The sequence below is a fragment of the Lygodium microphyllum genome, chromosome 17 (assembly GCF_053477565.2).
Source record: "Lygodium microphyllum isolate KBCC chromosome 17, Lygodium_microphyllum_v1.1.10, whole genome shotgun sequence".
NCBI classification, from domain to species: domain Eukaryota; kingdom Viridiplantae; phylum Streptophyta; class Polypodiopsida; order Schizaeales; family Lygodiaceae; genus Lygodium; species Lygodium microphyllum.
Window position 1 is genome coordinate 7311551 of NC_141151.1, and position 18669 is coordinate 7330219.

An 18669-nucleotide genomic window follows, 5' to 3' on the forward strand; every position below is an offset into this window, starting at 1 on the left:
AGTCTAGAGTCACAAAGACAAATTCCATTGCTACATGAGTTGATCTAAAGGAGAGGTACAAACCTCTGATAATCTTGCACACTCTTTAAGTTGATATGCCTTTGTCATCTAATAGATACCTTTCATTGGTTGCATGGATAAGCTATTCTTTGATTCATAAATCTCTCGTCCCAAACATTAGCTTGAGTCTTATTCAAACTAGACATCGACATACCTATGTGAGAGTAAGCTATGCTTAGTCCAAGTTAAGCCTATTACTCCAAGCATTTAAGTTTATATAGCCTTCAAGCTTAAGCTTAATCTATCCTAATCCTATTAGCCTTAGGCTAGGCATTTCTTTCCTTTCATTTTTTATGAAAGAGATGAATTTGGTATGTACATGTATATGTGTGTATAGCTTAGAGCTTGTCAAGGCTCCACTATATATAAATCCTCTATATCACATGTGTTTAAGACCTATTTAAACATACCCTTATTTATGAATTTTTCCTAAAGTTGCTATTTCACAAATCCCTTCTTTTGGATCTACATGATATGCTTACATATTCATGAGTAACCCGACCACCCCCCTAAGTAACCTTTGTATCTATGTACTCTATGTCTAGTTTAGGTATAAGCGAGGCTTTTGCTTACACGTATCATGAGCCTACCCTATGCTTAGCTTCACTTGATGGCCTAGCCTAAGCCAAAGCTATAGCTTATGTGCTAGCCCAAGCAAAATTTAGGCTATGCCTATATTAGTCTAACCTAGTATGGATTCTAGCTTATACCAAGTCTTATACGTATAAACCTAGTGTAGCCCTACTCTATGTCTACCCTAGGCATAAATGTAGGTTTTCTTACACCTATCATAAGCCTTGCCTAGATGTAGTTTCACTTGATCCTAGCCTATGCCAAAGCTTCAGCTAGATCTATGCTAGCCTAGCTAGACTAGTCTGCCTTAGCATGTAATCTAGCTTATAACCAATCAATGTAACCTAGCCTAGCCTAACCCTAGCATATGCTTAATCTAGCTTATAGCCAATCAATGTATAAACCTAGCCCTAACCTAACCCTAGCATGTGCTTAGTCTAGCTTAGCCTAAGCCTAAACAGATTTTAAAATTTTTAGCATGTTCTTCTCCCAAGTTTTTTATTACTTTTTATCACTTATCTACTACATTTTATCTATTAAAAAACCTAAAATGCTTCTAAAAACAATTTAAGATTAACCATTCCTTCGTAAAACTAGTGTCATACATTGTATTTACTTGCTCATTTTGGTTGAGTCGATTATTCACCCTAGTATTCACCCATGATAGGTTAGATCATCCCACAAGATCAAGCACCATGAAGTCATGTAGCCTTGTAGGTGAGAGGAACTAAACCCTTATGTTCACCACATACGCGATGCTTTCAATACGTGCTTTCATACGCCTGACTCGATGAAAGCTCCCTTATGCTTGACTCGATGAAAGCTCTCGGTTAACCACATACCCGTGCTTTCATCGACAACTGGTTAACATCGACAACTTGCTGTCCGGCCGGCGGCCCACGGCCTCTCATCTTTCATAGACGCTTTTTTGGTATAATGGATAAATCAACAAAAACGCTGGCAAGGCGGCCAACTAGAACACCACCTCCATATTTCGGCCATTAATGAGCTCCTACATTCCTATAGTGTTCCATATTATTTGCAGCAGAATTGCCCAAACTTTCTCAGACACTTCACGGAAATCCCATCTATCTCCCAGGATTGCCCCTTCCGAATTAATCATCCAATGTAGGTAAATCTTTCAATTTGAGCCTCCATACAATCCCATAATAAGTGCTTTTCCTTCCTTCCTTTTGCACATAGGACAAAGCTGGGAACTAAGCCCAAGCTTGCTAATTCTGTCACATCTGGGTAGCTTCCCGGCTATGATCCTCCACAGCACCATACTCAGTCTTGGGGAAGGGATGGGTCCAAATGCCTCTTCTTCAGTCTCCTTTTCCATGCCTAAGCGGCTCAACACCAGCTCCTCCCTCTCAATCCGGGAAACAACGTCCTGGTCCCAAGCAATTCATGATGCAGGCCAGCACTTGGCATCTCGAAATCTCCATAGCACTTTCCTAATTTACATGACTTGTAATTTGCTCCATTGCGAACTTGTGAAGGGGAAAGCCATGGCTGCAAATATCATCATAGGGGAGAGGATTGATTTAAGCATGTTTATCCGATCCGATAGACTCAGAGTATATCCCAATGCGGCTTCTATCTTAGCATTCAGCTTCTCATCATCAAGGCGGGGGAGTAACTACTCATTTTGTCGGGAATCACTCCCTTGATGTAGAAATTTGCTACTTATTTAATACGATCTCCTGGATCGTTCTGTACAAAAGAAGAATACAGAGACAGAAAGAGAGGGGGACTCGGGAGGGAGAGGGAGAGGGAGAGGGAGAGGGAGATATATGTCATCATTTAACCTTTACATGATGGTGATTATGTGCATGAGGGGGAGGATTAAGGAGGGGTGCAGGCTTGGGATTAATGAAGCTTCTAAGACTAGCTGGATCAGCTGCAGCAGTCGCAGCCGGCACAGCGCCGGAAGCTGATTCGTTGGATTGCGACTGCGAATATAAAGCTGTGGTATATTCCAGCGTGGGCCGTCGAATATGATTGTGCACGGCAGGGGCCGGATCAGCAGCAGCAGCAGTTGCGGCTGCAGGACCATCACTAGTACTGCTGGTATAGCTGGTGCGATGGTGGAGATCGGAATTAGGGAGGTCATCCAGCAAGTCAGAGACGAGGGGGCGAGGCGTGATCGCTAGCTGCAGATGAGGAGAGGGTAGTGATGACGACGATCTGCCGAATCGGCCAGAGTGATCGCTGCGATTCGAGAGGTTGCGGTAGAGGTCGGCCCTTCGCTGATCACTCATGATGGTCCGGAACACCAAGGGCAACAAACCTTCCATTAATCTTCTTCTACAGAGACTAGAGGACTGAATAATATATATAGAGAGAGAGAGCGAGATATTATCGTCCACCGAAGAAGAAGAAGAAGAAGAAGCAAGTGCTGTTCCTCAAGAGATATATCCTGTAGTAAAATGCTGCAGCTGTGAGAGAGAGAGAGAGAGAGAGAGAAAGAGAGAGAGAGAGAGAGAAGTCCTTGGCGAGTTTGTGTATATGAGATTGCTGGATCTATCATCTTACTATCCATTTATATGTCGTTCCATTATCCATCATCTGTGCCGATCGCTCTCTAGACTCTCGTGTAGCTGGCAGCTTTCTTTGCTGCCAGCCTGCGGCACGACTTATTCTTTGCTGAATGGGGCCGGCCAGTTCATTAGAGTTGGGCGGCGGGCCACCATAAGCAGTAAGTCAAAGGCTCGCGTGCCTGGAAACTTCCAAGTTCCCACCCACGTATTTGCTTACATTTCACAAAGGTGATCGTTCCTTTTGAAAGGTCGGTATCTTGTTTTGACATTCAAAAGTAAAGGTGACTTTAAATGTAGCAAGTAAGAAACAAAAGAGGCATGTCATACGTAGCAAACTTTACTTATTTGACATGTGAAAGGTTTGGCAGCTTTGCATGTGTCCCCACTCTTATCTGGCAAAGGGTAAACCCCAACAACTTTAGTCAATTGTAGACTTCAAATTCGGGCAATTGGGTGTTGCAACTTGCAAATCTCTCTCTCTCTCTCTCTCTCTCTCTCTCTCTCATGTCTAAGGAAGTTCTCTCCTATCCTCCAATGAATGGTATTTTTAAGGGTACACATGTCACATTTGACCTTTCAAAGTCCACAAGAATGATATGTTGGAGTTTCAAAGCAACTTTAAACTAAGTGCCTTACGTTTCCTAGATCTTAATGATATATAAGAAGTTTGTTGGAAGTTCTCTCAATCAAGTCTAGAAGCTCCTTCCAAATTTCTTCCTTTTTACAATTATTCACCATGAGTACCAGACCAAGAACAAGGTGGAAGTTCACAATGGCAATGATGAGAGAGAGAGAGAGAGAGAGAGAGAGAGAGAGAGTGTGTGTGTGTGTGTGTATGTACATGCATGCTAATAGAGAAAGGTTTAGGAAAAGGATGGGATAATATGTAAAATTGGTCTACTTAGTTGGCCAAAAGAAAAGGGGGAATGTCCAATGCTTCTAAGCTAGTTAAGTGCACACGTATGCTAGTTCAAGGGAATGGTGAGTATAAGGGGGGAAAAAGAGAAAGAACTTTCAACTTTGAAATATTCATAGAGGCCTTGTTCAGCTTCATCCATAATGACCATAGTATCCTTGTGGATTGAGCATAATGTATAGCTCAAGTAGACTCTTTTTAATTCCAACATGATCCTTAATAGGCAAAATTTTTTATATACTAACTTTTAGGCCATAGTTCGATGAAACAAGGTGCTAATGAACAAACAAATGAAAATTCCATTATTAGATGTCTTCAAGTCTTGTAAAGAAAATTTCCTAGCTCGCTTTAGGGTTTTGAAGAACAAAGCTCCAATCTATGAAGTTTCCTACAAGCATGTTTCAAGATGCTTTCAATCCTTAGGCATTAGCCTATTCATCTTTGATGTATATATGTACTAGGCACTCTGCACCTAGACTCGTGCCGGGGCGGGCACGATTTTCGTGGCGAGGGCGGGTGCTGGATGCGTGGCACCCGCCCCTGCGTTTCTTTGTGGGGAGGTTGGGGACTGCCACGTGGCACCCGCCCTTGCGTTTCTTTGTGGGGAGGTTGGGGACTGCCACATGGCACCCGCCCCCAACCTCCCCTTAACTAATAGTAAAGATTATTATGAAAGTTGCCATGCATTATACAAATAATTTGAAATATTCAAATTCAAGGCATATAATTGATTAACATAATTTATAAAACATTAAAACTAATTGGTTGGTCTATTTGGCCTAATAATGTGAGGGGCATTTGCATGTCCTTGTCATTAAAGATTCAAACGAGTGGTAAATTTGTGTATGTGTGCATATCCATACATGTGTGTGTGTATAAAATATTGAAATAAAACATTAATTGTATGTCTTGACAAAATCTCATTATTAGAGTAAGACTAAACAATACATTTATTTAAGAGAACACTACAAGATATAAGCCTTATACCGATGTTAAAAGCGACGAAAATGTAAATAAAGAAATTTACCCCCGTCGTCGCAAAAAGTGTCGTTATTGGTGATGATCCAAGGGTGAGCTATATATCCTTGCCATTCGAAAGCTCGTCCCGCCGCAAAGGAGCATCAAACGGACTCTACAAAAAAAGAAACAACTATACATCAGTCCACCATACCATAATGCATTCTAATTAAACATGGTAACTACGGACAATAAAGATGAGTGACTTACAGGGCTGCTGCATCTATACAATCGGTCGATCAATGCAATGAGACCGTGCCTCTCTGCATATCGAGTCTCAAGGCCGGTCGGATCATGATTTGTAGTGGAGTGCTGCAAAGAAAACAAAATACTAACTGTTAGAAACATGATTGTCAGTACAAATGATATTGCAAAAAAATAAGCAAGGAAAATAAAATAAAAACTTACAAAGTCCTCTAGATATGTCCTATGGCCACCACTCCCAAGATGATGGACCACTCTGGTCTCTAGTCGTGCCCTTGCCGCCTTGCGCTGCTGACTCCAAAGTCCTAGAGAATCTGTAGCCTCCTCCCTCAGTCGGCGCCAATCGTCCATGTCTAGCCAATCGAGCTTTGCAGCCCCACTCTTTAGTGCCTTACGTGCATCCGATCGTCTATGTGACATATATGCACGCATGCACTCTATCATCCAGCCCGTAGAAAATCTATCTGTTGTGGCTGGAACCGGAAACTCGTCATACAAAGATGCTACTATGTAGTCCTTGCTCCCCTCCGGTATGTTTTTCCAATGATCTAAGACATTGTGCCGAAAAAATTGTTGGCACAACTCTCTCATGCAAGCTATCACCCTCCTCCCCTCATCATTCATGATGATGGCTCCTGACCTATCATTAACAAAATAGGCATATCCCTCTGGGGTATGCCTAAGATGGGTCCTCTCCCACCTGCGACCATGCTCCTGGGCATATCCAAGAGACCCTTGTACATCTGGTGTACCGACCGGGGTAGTGTAGTATCTATCGGTGTAGCACCCATAGGGATGCCACCTACAGACGGCTGAGCAAAAGCCAGAGTAACTAGAGTAGACGTCCCCACAAGTGTGACAAATCCTGGAGGTGATGCAACTCTAGCAGAATGACGAGACGGAGACACCGCATCCGTGCCTCCACAGCAACCACCTGAGCCACGCTCCCTGGAACCTGAGCCTCTGTATCTCTACAACATCCCCCTGACCTTGAAGCACTCCCTCCCTCTAGCCCAAGTCTGGAGCATTGACCTCATCTGCTCGAAGCTGAAGCATCTGATCGCACCGAAGTAGATCTAATAGAGCGGCCTGACAATGTCCAAGACAAATCCTGGTCTGCCATGTCTCTGAATCTCGCCATCTGATCTGGAGACATGCGCGTGAAGCTATCTTGCAACTCCTCATCGCTCATCCCTCAACTCATCATGATGATCTAAGCATCCAAATAGGTCACCTGCACAGACAAAAAATGATATTAGCATAATCAATTTAAATCATACAAATCACAGTAATATAAATCCTAAAAAAATAATCTCACTTAAAATGCATAACTTATGTACCCTTATAAGCGATTAGTCAACGAATTAAGTAAGTGGATGCTCCAAGTATGAAGTATCCTATGGTCCCATGTCAATCTCCTAACACAACTCCGCATACCACACTGGAAGGTCGATAGACATGTCACCACAAAAGGATAAGTCCACCTCGTTCTCAAAGAATTCTTGGACTCCTGTATTTCCATCATTGTTACCCGATGTTGGCTCCTCTACATGCTCCAAGCTTTCGGTGGTCTCCACCCCTTGAAATATCAACCCCTCTATTTGCATATTGTCCTCATCTATGCTCGAAACATCGGTTTGATCATATACTCTCGCAGTTCGGGGAGCTAAAGGTATAACATACCACCATCGAGGTTGTCGGGGGTTTGGATAGAAGATTATATGTTCACAAACATGTACAAGAGAGATTAAACTATTGTGACATGTACCATGTCGTAATACAATTAACAAACAAATGAGTTCATGCACCTGTTCACAATGGGCTGGCAACACAAAGGTTTGCACAAATCCATCCATTTTTTTTCGGAATCTATTTTGAGAAATCCAAATGGACCTCATCGAACTGTTGCTCCAACTCCTTCAAGTACCACTTTGAACCATTGCACATCGAATAGTATCATGAAGAAGAAGCTACAGTAATCCACCATAACAATACTTTGCAAGTTCCCAAAATACTCCATCTCATCTATAACCATGTTTGGATCCATTGCTCGTCATCAGCTCTCTTGCTCGAACCTTGCCATGATACCACAGTCCATTGTGGAGAGCAATTTGTCAATACCCTCCACGCGAAAATGCCATCCGCACGACCACGCTACACTATATATTTTGTAACGTACATTGAAACACTCAAATTAGTTGTCGTATATAAAATATAGATATGACAAATCCTAAACACGTCATCATGACCTTTGGACTACATCTCCTCGAGAATTTTCACTCCTCGATTGAGACCTTCGCCCCTTCGCAAGATGTTGCGGTCAAAGCTCCATGCAACCATCGCATTGACATGAACCGCGGCATCTCCTCCATGCCCTCGGGGTATCGAATCGGTCGCTGGCGCATACTACGTCGAAATTCAGATCATGCTTCCTCTTGATCTTGCCTAGCTTGCTAGTACCTGGCAAGCCACGTCTCCATAGAGGCATGGTGCAACATACAAAAGTGATTCACCTTCTCCTCCATTGCAATTCTTTTTTCTACCCCATTTTCAACCACCACATCTCCAGTCAATCTATCATCGTCCTTCAGTGACCATAGCATTTTGTTGTTTGGATCCACCATTGGTAGCCATTGTGAAATATGCACTAGTGGCTCAGACACCAACCAACCTTCAGCCATGCTACCTTCTAGCTGAGCTCGTTGTTGCACAAAGCCTTTCTGGGTTTTCATGAAGTGCTCCAAGAAGAACATATTGATTTGCAAGGATTAAATGTTGAATAGAAGAAACAAAACCTGCCAAATCTCAACATATTCCACAACTTGGCTTTAGAGCATCTCCAAACCTAAGTGTGTTAAGGAGTTGACATGGTCTAGGAAGGGACTGGGTGACAAATTCTTCTTCTCGAGGAAACCCTTAGAGATACTATATAGCAAGGAATTATCAACATTAGAGTTAGTGTGAGCATAGTTAATGAACATATACTCCAAGCTTGGGAAGATTCATCGATTGAACCATTGCATTTTAATTTGATCGTCATCTTGCCAATGGGCTTAAAGTTAGACCTATGGGAGTCTTAAGAGATTGGCTAGTTAAGATCACTAGGGCATAGTTCAAGGTTAAGTGTGTTATCATGAAAGGAGGCAGCTACGAGATGTTATCTGTACATTATTATGAGAAAATTCTAGTGATCCATCAACCTCTTGACCATTGGCTAGATATATTTCCTCTCTTAAGGATGAGTAGGATTGGAGGCACATTCTTGCTACATTGGAATTGCCATTTACCAAAGAGCTGGAATATTGATTGGCCTATGAATGCATGAGTTAGAAAGATGCGCGAGATACTTCAACCCTTAGAGTAGAACCTCACTTAGAGCTAATCTTCCATCGCGTATGGACAAGTCCAACAATCTCCACTTCATCTATAAGATGCAAAAGAAGGTGGATTTGTATCGTGAGCATGCTAGTAGGTAGGTATTTCTCAAAGAGATAGACCGTCTCCACTGGTCCTCGTTTCACAGATTCAATAGAAGACGTCTTAATCTCCTTCTGTGAGATCCATTGCACTAAAGTCGACAACCTGTAAATGGCCCCACATATTTCTAGAGTAATGCATCTTGCGATTGCGATCCGTAGTATAAACTACCATAAATGAGAAAGCATTATGAACAATGGCTACACTCCAAATAGCAAAATGTGCATGCCAATTACAATCCATTTGTAGTACAAATCTGACATATCTTATGCCAGTCATGGGATTTTAGCTCTGATAATTGGTCGTCTTTAGAAAATGCAAACCTGAGAGAATGCATCATACTCGTCGAAGTGCGGATAGACTTGACTATTTGCTTCACAATGCGCTCTTCTTTAGTGGACAAAACCTAAGGAGCACGAGGTAGCTGCACGCGACCATCAGTACTCGACTACGGCCAAAGTGCATCCATCTTACCTACCTCCTTCAAATCTATTCATGTCCTTATATTGTCTCTCTTTCCTGTGATGTGGTCCCATAGCAAGCTGCCCACATTCTTGAAAATATGCATGGGATCCAACAAGTGGTTGATCTGTAAGTGGGTCCAATATGGCAACTTGTAGAAAATTGAGAACCGTCGCATTCCGTTTGGATGTCACTCCGCGTGGACCATTTTCAGCTCGTACCAGCTTGCGGCATTCATACGTATTGGAGGTAGTCCAAGAAAACCTTCCCTGAGTTCATGACCCTCTGGCAAGAAATGGGCGTATCCTTGATATACCATTTTCAGCTTGTACCAGCTTGCAGCATTCATACGTGTTGGAGGTCATCCAAGAAAACCTTCCCTGAGTTCATGACCCTCTGGCAAGAAAGTGGCGTGTCCTTGATATACCATCTTCTTCATGGTTCGTGACCTTCGGGAGTCTAACTGTGGCCCGCACAATGGACATGCATGATAACCTGAGGTAACCAGACCTATTCCAACACCTCTATGCAGTGAATATAAACTTGAACGAGCTATGATAGATATTACCAACGAGAACGGAAGCCTATTTACTTGAGTACTCTCTGAATCCCGAAAAGTCATGCATCGTCCACATGAGAATGGCTCGAATATTGGCGGACTGTTGACCGTTGTGCTTGCTCATATCTTGCACGGTAGCCCCTCCTCCCACAAAATCTTAAGCTCATCGACTAATGGACGAAGATACACGTCTATATTTTTGACTTTGTAGCGGCCGGGAACGAGTAAGCTAAGGATGAGATGTCATTTCTTCGTAGAAAGCTATGGAGGGATATTGTAGTTGACAAGGACTATAGGCCACACACTGTAAGAAGTTGAGTGCAGACCGAATGGGTTCACGCCATCCATTGCAAGATCGAGCCAAAGATTCCTTGGCTCTCGAGCAAAGCCTGGGAAGGTAGAGTCAATGTGGCTCCATGCGCGTGAATCCGCTCATATTCGTTGAACTCCATCTATGGACCTATTTTGCGCATGACACATTGTCAAGCTCGCCATGTCGGATGTACAAAACATGTGGTTTATGCGGGGGATAAGCGAAAAGTGTCTAAGAACTTTTTGAGGGATGGTTTGCCCTTGCAAGTCCTGTTGATACCTATGAGCACCGCACTTTGGACATGTCTTCATAGTCTCGTATTCTCCTCAAAACAATATGCAATCGTTGATACATGCATGGATGCTATTGTAGTCTATACTAAGCTTTCGTAAAACATGTCGTGCATCATCACGAGACTCAGGCATGGTATTTGTAGATGGTAATATATGATATTTCAGTAACCTCAAAAAAATCATAAAACACCTTGAAAAAGCACAAATGTTTTTAATGATAGAGCCGAAAAGAAATCAACTCAGCGTACGTACAAGGTATCTGAACAACTCGATCACACTTGTATTGCTCCACTTGTATTTTGCTTGCACACTTAGGAGTGCAAGCAGTGTCTTCAGGCAAGATACTTGGCACCCATCATATAATGGTATGGATGCTTTCTCTCCAAGAGGATCAAAAGTCTCGACATCCATGGAAATCAATACATCGATCATTGCCTCCATCTCAGGCTCCAAGATTGTAGGTAGATCTGGAAGGCTACCTATCTCCTCTGGTATTGACGGTATAGATTAGGTAGTACATTCCAAGTGGTAGATTGGCTCAGACACTCCATCCATCGCATGCCCACAAACTCTTCTAATTGGTCGCAAAGGGTGCACTCCTCCTTGGGACGAGATGTCACCTCCCTGGATAGAAAATTTTCCAGCCACACCCAATCTTCTTATATATGGTATTCAATTAGCTTGCAAGTACAATGCATGATTGATATTAACTTTTCTTACCGTTTGCTAAAAATCCAAGATTGCTTGATCAATGATCTCAGATTGAAACTCATCAAAGCGCCGTACATGTTCTATAGACAATCGACGTTTTCGTCTAATTGCCAGCTTGCATTGAGAGCAAGGACATGGGACACGCTGATTAAGATACGCCTCACGATCTTGAACAACAAGACCTTCATCGTTTTCCATTTTGTCTATGTTACGCCAAATAATTCATTTTTGTTATCATTCTTTTTTTCTTTCTTAAATTGTTTAAGAAGGGATTTCTTCTCTTGTAACGAAGTAAAAATTAACGTATGCAAAGTCTCCATCCACCCACCCACAAATTAACATATATATATCGGAGTGTTTCCCATCTCGTGGTGTTGCACAGGACCTCACCGGACCTCACCACCACTCTCTCTTTGTTTTTTATCCATTCATTATCTCCTCTCCTTCCATCTCTCTCTCTTTTTCTCTTTCTTTATTATGTTGTATGTTTATTCCCTCTCTCTTGTTCCTTCTTCTTTTTTCTCTTCCTCCCCCTCTCTCATTTTATTTAACAACCACGACCACTACCACGACCATAACCACGACCACGACCACGACTATGACTAGGATGACGACCATGACTATGACTACGACCACGGCCACGACCACGACCACGGCTATGACTAGGACTACAACTACGATTATGACGACTACCATGGCCACGATTACGACTACGACCATGACCATGACCACGCTACGACTACGACGATGACTACGACAACCACGACCATGATCACGACCACGACCACGACTACGACTATGACCATGACCACAACCACGACCACGACTACCACTACCACTACCACTACCACTACCACTACCACTACCACTACCACTACCATTATCACTACCATGACCACGACCACGACCACGACTATGATCACGACCACGACCACGACTATGACTACGACCATGACCACGACCATGACCATGACTACGACCATGACCATGATCAGGACCACGACCATGACCACGACCACGACCACAACCACGACCACGACCACGACCACGACCACGACCACGACTACGATCATGACCACGACTACTACTATGACTATGACGATGATGACGATGACAACGATGACCACGACCACAACTACGACCACGACCACAACCACTACCACTACCACTACCACTACCACTATAATAAACAAGAAAAGAAGAAAAAAAAAACCAACAACAACAACAACTACTACTACTACAACAATAAAAAAGAAAAGAAGAAAAAACTACTACTACTACTACTACTACTACTACTACTACTACTACTACTACAATAAACAAGAAAATTAAATAACAATAAACAAGAAAAGGAAAAAAACTACTACTACTACTACTACAAACAACAACAATTAATTTCCTTTCCTCTCTTTCTCTCCCTCTCTCATTTCCTCTCCCTCCCTCACTCTCTCCCTCTCTTTCTCTCTTTCCCTATCAAGTTTAATGTTTTTTCTCTCTTTTTCTCTCTCCTCTCCCTCTCTCATCTCCTTTTCTCTCTTTCTCTCCCTCTCTCATTTCCTCTCCCTCTCTTTCTCTCTTTCCCTATTCTATTTAATGTTTTTTCACTCTCCTCTCCCTCTCTCATTTCCTTTTCTCTCTTTCTCTCCCTCTCTCATTTCCTCTCCCTCCCTCACCCTCTCCTTCTCTTTCTCTCTTTCCCTATCAGGTTTAATATTTTTTCTCTCTTTTTCTCTCTCCTCTCCCTCTCTCATTTCCTTTTCTCTTTCTCTCCCTCTCTCATTTCCTCTCTCTCCCTCACCCTCTCCCTCTCTTTCTCTCTTTCCCTATTATGTTTAATGTTTTTTCTCTCTCCTCTACCTCTCTCATTTCCTTTTCTCTCTTCCTCTCCCTCCCTCACCCTCTCCCTCTCTTTCTCTCTTTCCCTATTAAGTTTGATGTTTTTTCTCTCATTTTTTCTCTCCTCTCCCTCTCTCATTTCCTTTTTTCTTTCTCTCCCTCTCTCGTTTCCTCTCCCTCCCTTACCCTCACCCTCTCTTTCTCTCTTTCTCTATCAGGTTTAATGTTTTTTCTCTCTTTTTCTCTCTCCTGTCCCCCTCTCATTTTTCTCTCTCCTCTCCTTTTCTCCCTCCTCTCCCTCTCTCATTTTTTCCTCTCTCCTCTCCCTCTCTCATTTCCTTTTCTCTCTTTCTCTCCCTCTCTCATTTCCTCTCCCTCCCTCACCCTCACCCTCTCTTTCTCTCTTTCCCTATTATGTTTAATGTTTTTTCTCTCTCCTCTCCCTCTCTCATTTCAGTTTCTCTCGTTCTCTCCCTCTCTCATTTCCTCTCCCTCTTCCTCTCTCACCCTCACCCTCTCTTTCCCTATTAGGTTTAATGTTCTTTCTCCTTCTTTCTCTCCCTCTCAAATGCAAGATATTTGCTCTCCCTTTCGCTTTCTCTTTTGTGAATGTGCGCAAAATAACGCGCTCGGGTTTCGGCCCGCATTTTTTTGGTCTGAGTACCGTCGCTATTTACATCGCTATTAGCATCGCAAATGCAACGCTATCAAATCATAACATCGCCTCATATCCTTATAGTGGAAAATGAATATCAATTTGTGGTCATAACTTCTGTAATATCAAATCATAACATCGCCATACTCTTCAACAATTCTAACCACAAGACCCAAATATTGTCTATAATTCTACCATACATAGGGGAGAAAACATACGAGTAGAGAATATAATAGGCAGAAGTACATGTTTGTTTTTAAATTGTGCAAGTATGTGTAACATAGATTATAATAAGATAAGAATATTGGGTATAGCTACAAAGTCTTAACCCTCAAAATTTTCAATCAAACATGTAATACTCAAGCTTCTCTAATGGTGACTCCAAAAGGATGAATAGACACAATAAACAAAATTGTCAAGAAGTCATATTCCTATCTAGAACTTTAGAAATTGAATTTGAGGTTGACTTAAAATAATTATTACTTTCAATCCATTAAAACTTACACAAAGTAACATCCATTATAAAATACTAGCGACCATGCCTAGCATTGTTGGCCAAGCCTGTTATCACCCTTCACGCAGTTGACATCATTACGAAGCTCACGAGGCTACGCCTCGCTCACTTCACATTTTGGTGAGCAAAGGAAGATATCCAACCTTTCTATTGGCGTCCTTTGATTAGGTCAAACTGGTGGGCGAACTCATGCATCCTTGAAGAATCTCTTCAAGCCAATCCACAACCTCTCAATGCCATGCTTCATGTATTATGATCTATATCTTTCAAACATATGTTTTGTGAGAGTCAAATAATTCATAGTCTTATTTTCATTTCATAGAACCTTCAAACAATGCATCTTTCCTATGTCTCTCTTTGAGAAGCCTTGAGGCTTATGGCATGAAATGCTAAACATTGAAGAACTTGTTTGTTTTCACAGTTAGACACATAGTGTCTTCATAATGTGTGTGTGCATATGCATGTATTTTGATGAAAATGGAGTTTAGGAGTAACTTCCAATCTAGATCTTAGAAGTGTTTCTTTCCTCTACATTCAATTTTTAAGTGTTATGAATCTTTGAGCACCATGGATACATCCATAACATGGCAACAAAATTAACCGGTTGATGCTACAAACATACCCACATTACTCAATGTAATAAGAGGAACTTGTTTGCAATTTTAAGTGATACTAGGAGTGTATTTCCTCTAGATTCAACTTTTAAGTATTATGACTATTTGAACACCATGGATAAATCCCTAAGATGGTAACAAAAGTGATAAGTTGATTCCACCAACATGCCCACACTACTCAAATTGAGAAGTGGAACTTGTTTGTGAAAAATGTCACAATGGGGATTCAACATTTTCATGGTTTAAAGATCACATGCACACTTGTGTTCATGCACATACACATGCACAAAATTTCAACTTTGGTCATTTGTTGAATATGACATGTCTAGAGTTTGTTGAATATGATGTGTTATCAATACTCCAAGTTACAAACTAACTTTGATTAACAATGAAGCTTTGTTCATTATAGTGATCAATCAATAAGTGAAGTGCTCAAAGCTTTATTGAGTTCCTTACCAAGAACTTCAAGCAATTCTAAGAAGGTCACATATATTCGAAGAAGCACACTATGATAATTATAAAGTATCATGAAAGCTTGGCCAAATCCAAGATAAGGAGCATGTAAGGTTTCTTGTCACATGATTAATGTGATTGAGGGGTTGAATCATTGATGCTATGGACAAAATCATTTGAACTCACATGGCATAAAACATAAGTTGAGGTGCATAAGCTAGAAATGTGCAAATCTAATTAGCATTCTCATGCCCACGACATTTTTTTAAAAGTCTTAAGATTAAGTAGACATACGGTATACACACCTCTATCCTTAAGAAAGAATGCAAAAATCGATCATTGCCCAACACTTAGAACAAACACATCAAGTACTTGCATGCTAATGTCCCTTAGCATTTGTTGTAACAAAGTTCTTGATACTACACATTTAAGAAGGGTAAAGATACAAACATGCTATACATGAGTGTGTGAATATAATAACAAAACTTTGAATTGTCTTAGTTTCCCTTGATTTCATTTGACCTTATAAGCACATCACCTTAGTTCCCTTGGGTTTTCCAACCTTATAAGCACATCAATTGAACACCAAATCATGCAGGAATAGAGTTAGATATCAAGATAGAGCATCGTCATAATGTGTAATACTTAGATACTTATTGTTCTAGTTACGAGAGAGAGAGAGAGAGAGAGAGAGAGAGAGAGAGAGAGAGAGAGAGAGAGAGAGAGAGAGAGAGAGAGAGAGAGAGAGAGAGAGAGAGAGAGGAGTGTACACATGAACACTATTACTTTTGCATTGCAATGAATTGCAAGATTTTAGAACTCTTGTAGAACACCTAGAAATGTCTATGTACAATGACAATGGTGCATCACTATACCATTGACTTAGATACAACATAAACCACTAACTTAGATATAACATGAATCATAGTTTATGTGTGTTAGTAGCTTGGGTAAGTTACTCATGAATATATGTGTGCATCACATGGGTTGAAAATAAGATATTTTTAAAATACCATTTTTATACATTTTTTACATACAAAGGGTGTAATATATGGGGGTTATTTACAGATGGAATAGAAAAGCATTATGTTTTATTCATGAAAAGTTCACAGATAAGGATATTTATAAATAGGCCTTGAACATGTGTGATGTATAGGATATACATATAGTAACTTCCTCGAGGTTAGTAGAAACAATATTGCATGTGTAAGAGGCATTGGAGCCTAACTATTGGTCAGGAGAATTGCCATATTGGTGCTAGAGATCTAGATGATAGAGTTGTAGGCAAGGGTGCTAGCTATCCCACGAAGCCCAAACCTAAGGCCCCCATTCCATCTTGTCACCCACCTACTTCCCAACGTTGAGTGGAGCCCAAGGGGCCTATACATGAGTAGAAGATGTAGCTCCGTCACCATCTTATTTTGGGGATGGTTGGGCAATTTATCTTGTGCAAGTAGGTGGATGTGCCCCAAGACTAGGACAAAGTCTCTAGCTGCAATGGGCACTAGTGCGATTGGCAACAACCACTATGAAAGGTAGGTCTGGAGCTTCATTCACAACATCCGATCCTTCATATAGAGTAAAAAATTTGCAAGTGTTGGTGGAAGCAAGAGATCGCAAATTGATGTTGATAGGAGTTGAAGCACTTAGCCTCATATCCTTTTGATGAGGTCAGAAAACTTCCAATGTTGATGGGAGCATGCAACTGCAAGCTAAGGTTGATAGATGGAGGATCAGAAGAAGGTGAAGGTGCAAGTACAATAGAGGAAATTATCAAAATTTTCCACTTCAAGCATATGGTCAATCGGGCTAATTCCCAATGCCTTATTGCTTTTAATGCTTCCTCACATGTTTCTGCAGTAGATATACACCTAATCATGATAGACATGTGGTAGATATGAGTGGAAAACATGGAATCTAACCTTGTGTAAATGTTAGAATGTATGTCATTGAGGCTTGCTATAGGATACACAGAGTACTTGATAGAGTCCACCAATTTACCTGATTGGCCACTCATTTTTCCATTTTATGCAACAACTACCCTGTTGAAGCTCTAGTTCTCTCTCTCTCTCTCTCTCTCTCTCTCACAATGGATTTTCCTTGCCGAGAACATACTTAGGCTTTCTTTTGGGCATCCAACCAAAGAAATGGGTTTCCAAGCATGGATATATAGGTGTTGTATTAGCCTCACTTGCAAGGAGATTAAGAAAATCATTGGCAAAGTTCACATCGTCAAGGGGACCTATCTGTTGGTTCAATTTTGGGCAATCAATATGAAAGCTTGAGACTAATGAGAGAGTATTAGGGTGCAAAGCAAAGTGAGCATCAAGTGAAGCTAAAGAATATGAGGGCTAAACTAAAAATCTGACAATAGGCTGAAGAAGAAGATATGCAAAAATATGGCAAAGAGCTGGGTTAGACAAATGGAGGGCATATACATGGATACAAAAAAGCAGATATTTTAGGAGCTCCTACAATACCCTAATTTTAGGGATTTATAATATGACAAAGAAAAGTTTGATCAAGGATTTATGATCAACATTTAGAGTACATTGACACAAGTGAAAATACAAAGGTCAAACAATGAGCTCTTCCTAAAGCGATCGATGCTATTGAATATGCTCAATGGTGAAGGACTTGCATGTAATAGTGGAGCACATATGTTGGAAACTGCGAGGAAGACGAGAGACGAAAGGAAGAGAGGAGAGAAGAGAGGTATGAGACACCGGAAGTGGAACCCCAGAAGTGTGTCAACTAAGCACACATGATAGGAATATATAGAGGGGACCTGGGACGCTATATATAGACGGGCGCTATATATAGACAGACTATATATAGCTAACACCCTCGCTCAAATAAAGGTCCCTTACTATGGATGAAAAACCCTTGGGGGCTCAAGGGAAAAACCCACATCTCTATATAGGCCTACCGTTATATTAATATTCAAAATATAAAATTACAAAGTTGAACTTACAAGAGCCTATTCATAGGCATCAAAGGAGCTACATCACTCGTGAATTACAACAGCTTATTCAGAGGTATCAAAAGAGCTTTATCACTCCTAAATATACAACATGTAAAATAAGGATAAGCGACATCATTGCAAAAGATAAAATCTCCAAGAAATTCTTGCAATTGAACTTGGGATGTAAGCAGTATATCTATCACATCAAAACTTAAAGAAAAGCGTTACAGTGACATTAGAACAACACAAGGTCTATAGAGATGGTTCACGACGCCACTCTATAGACAACATAACACATGTGGGGCCCCATGAATAGAATATAAATAAAACAATTTATCATCAGCAGGAATATAGACGCTCATCAGCTGGAAAGAATATAAACGAAATAATGTGTCATCAGTTGGATTATAGACCCTCATCAGCTGGAAAGAATATAAACGAAACAATGTATCATCAGCTAGAATATAGACGATCATCAATGGAATAACGAACGAGGACGATCAT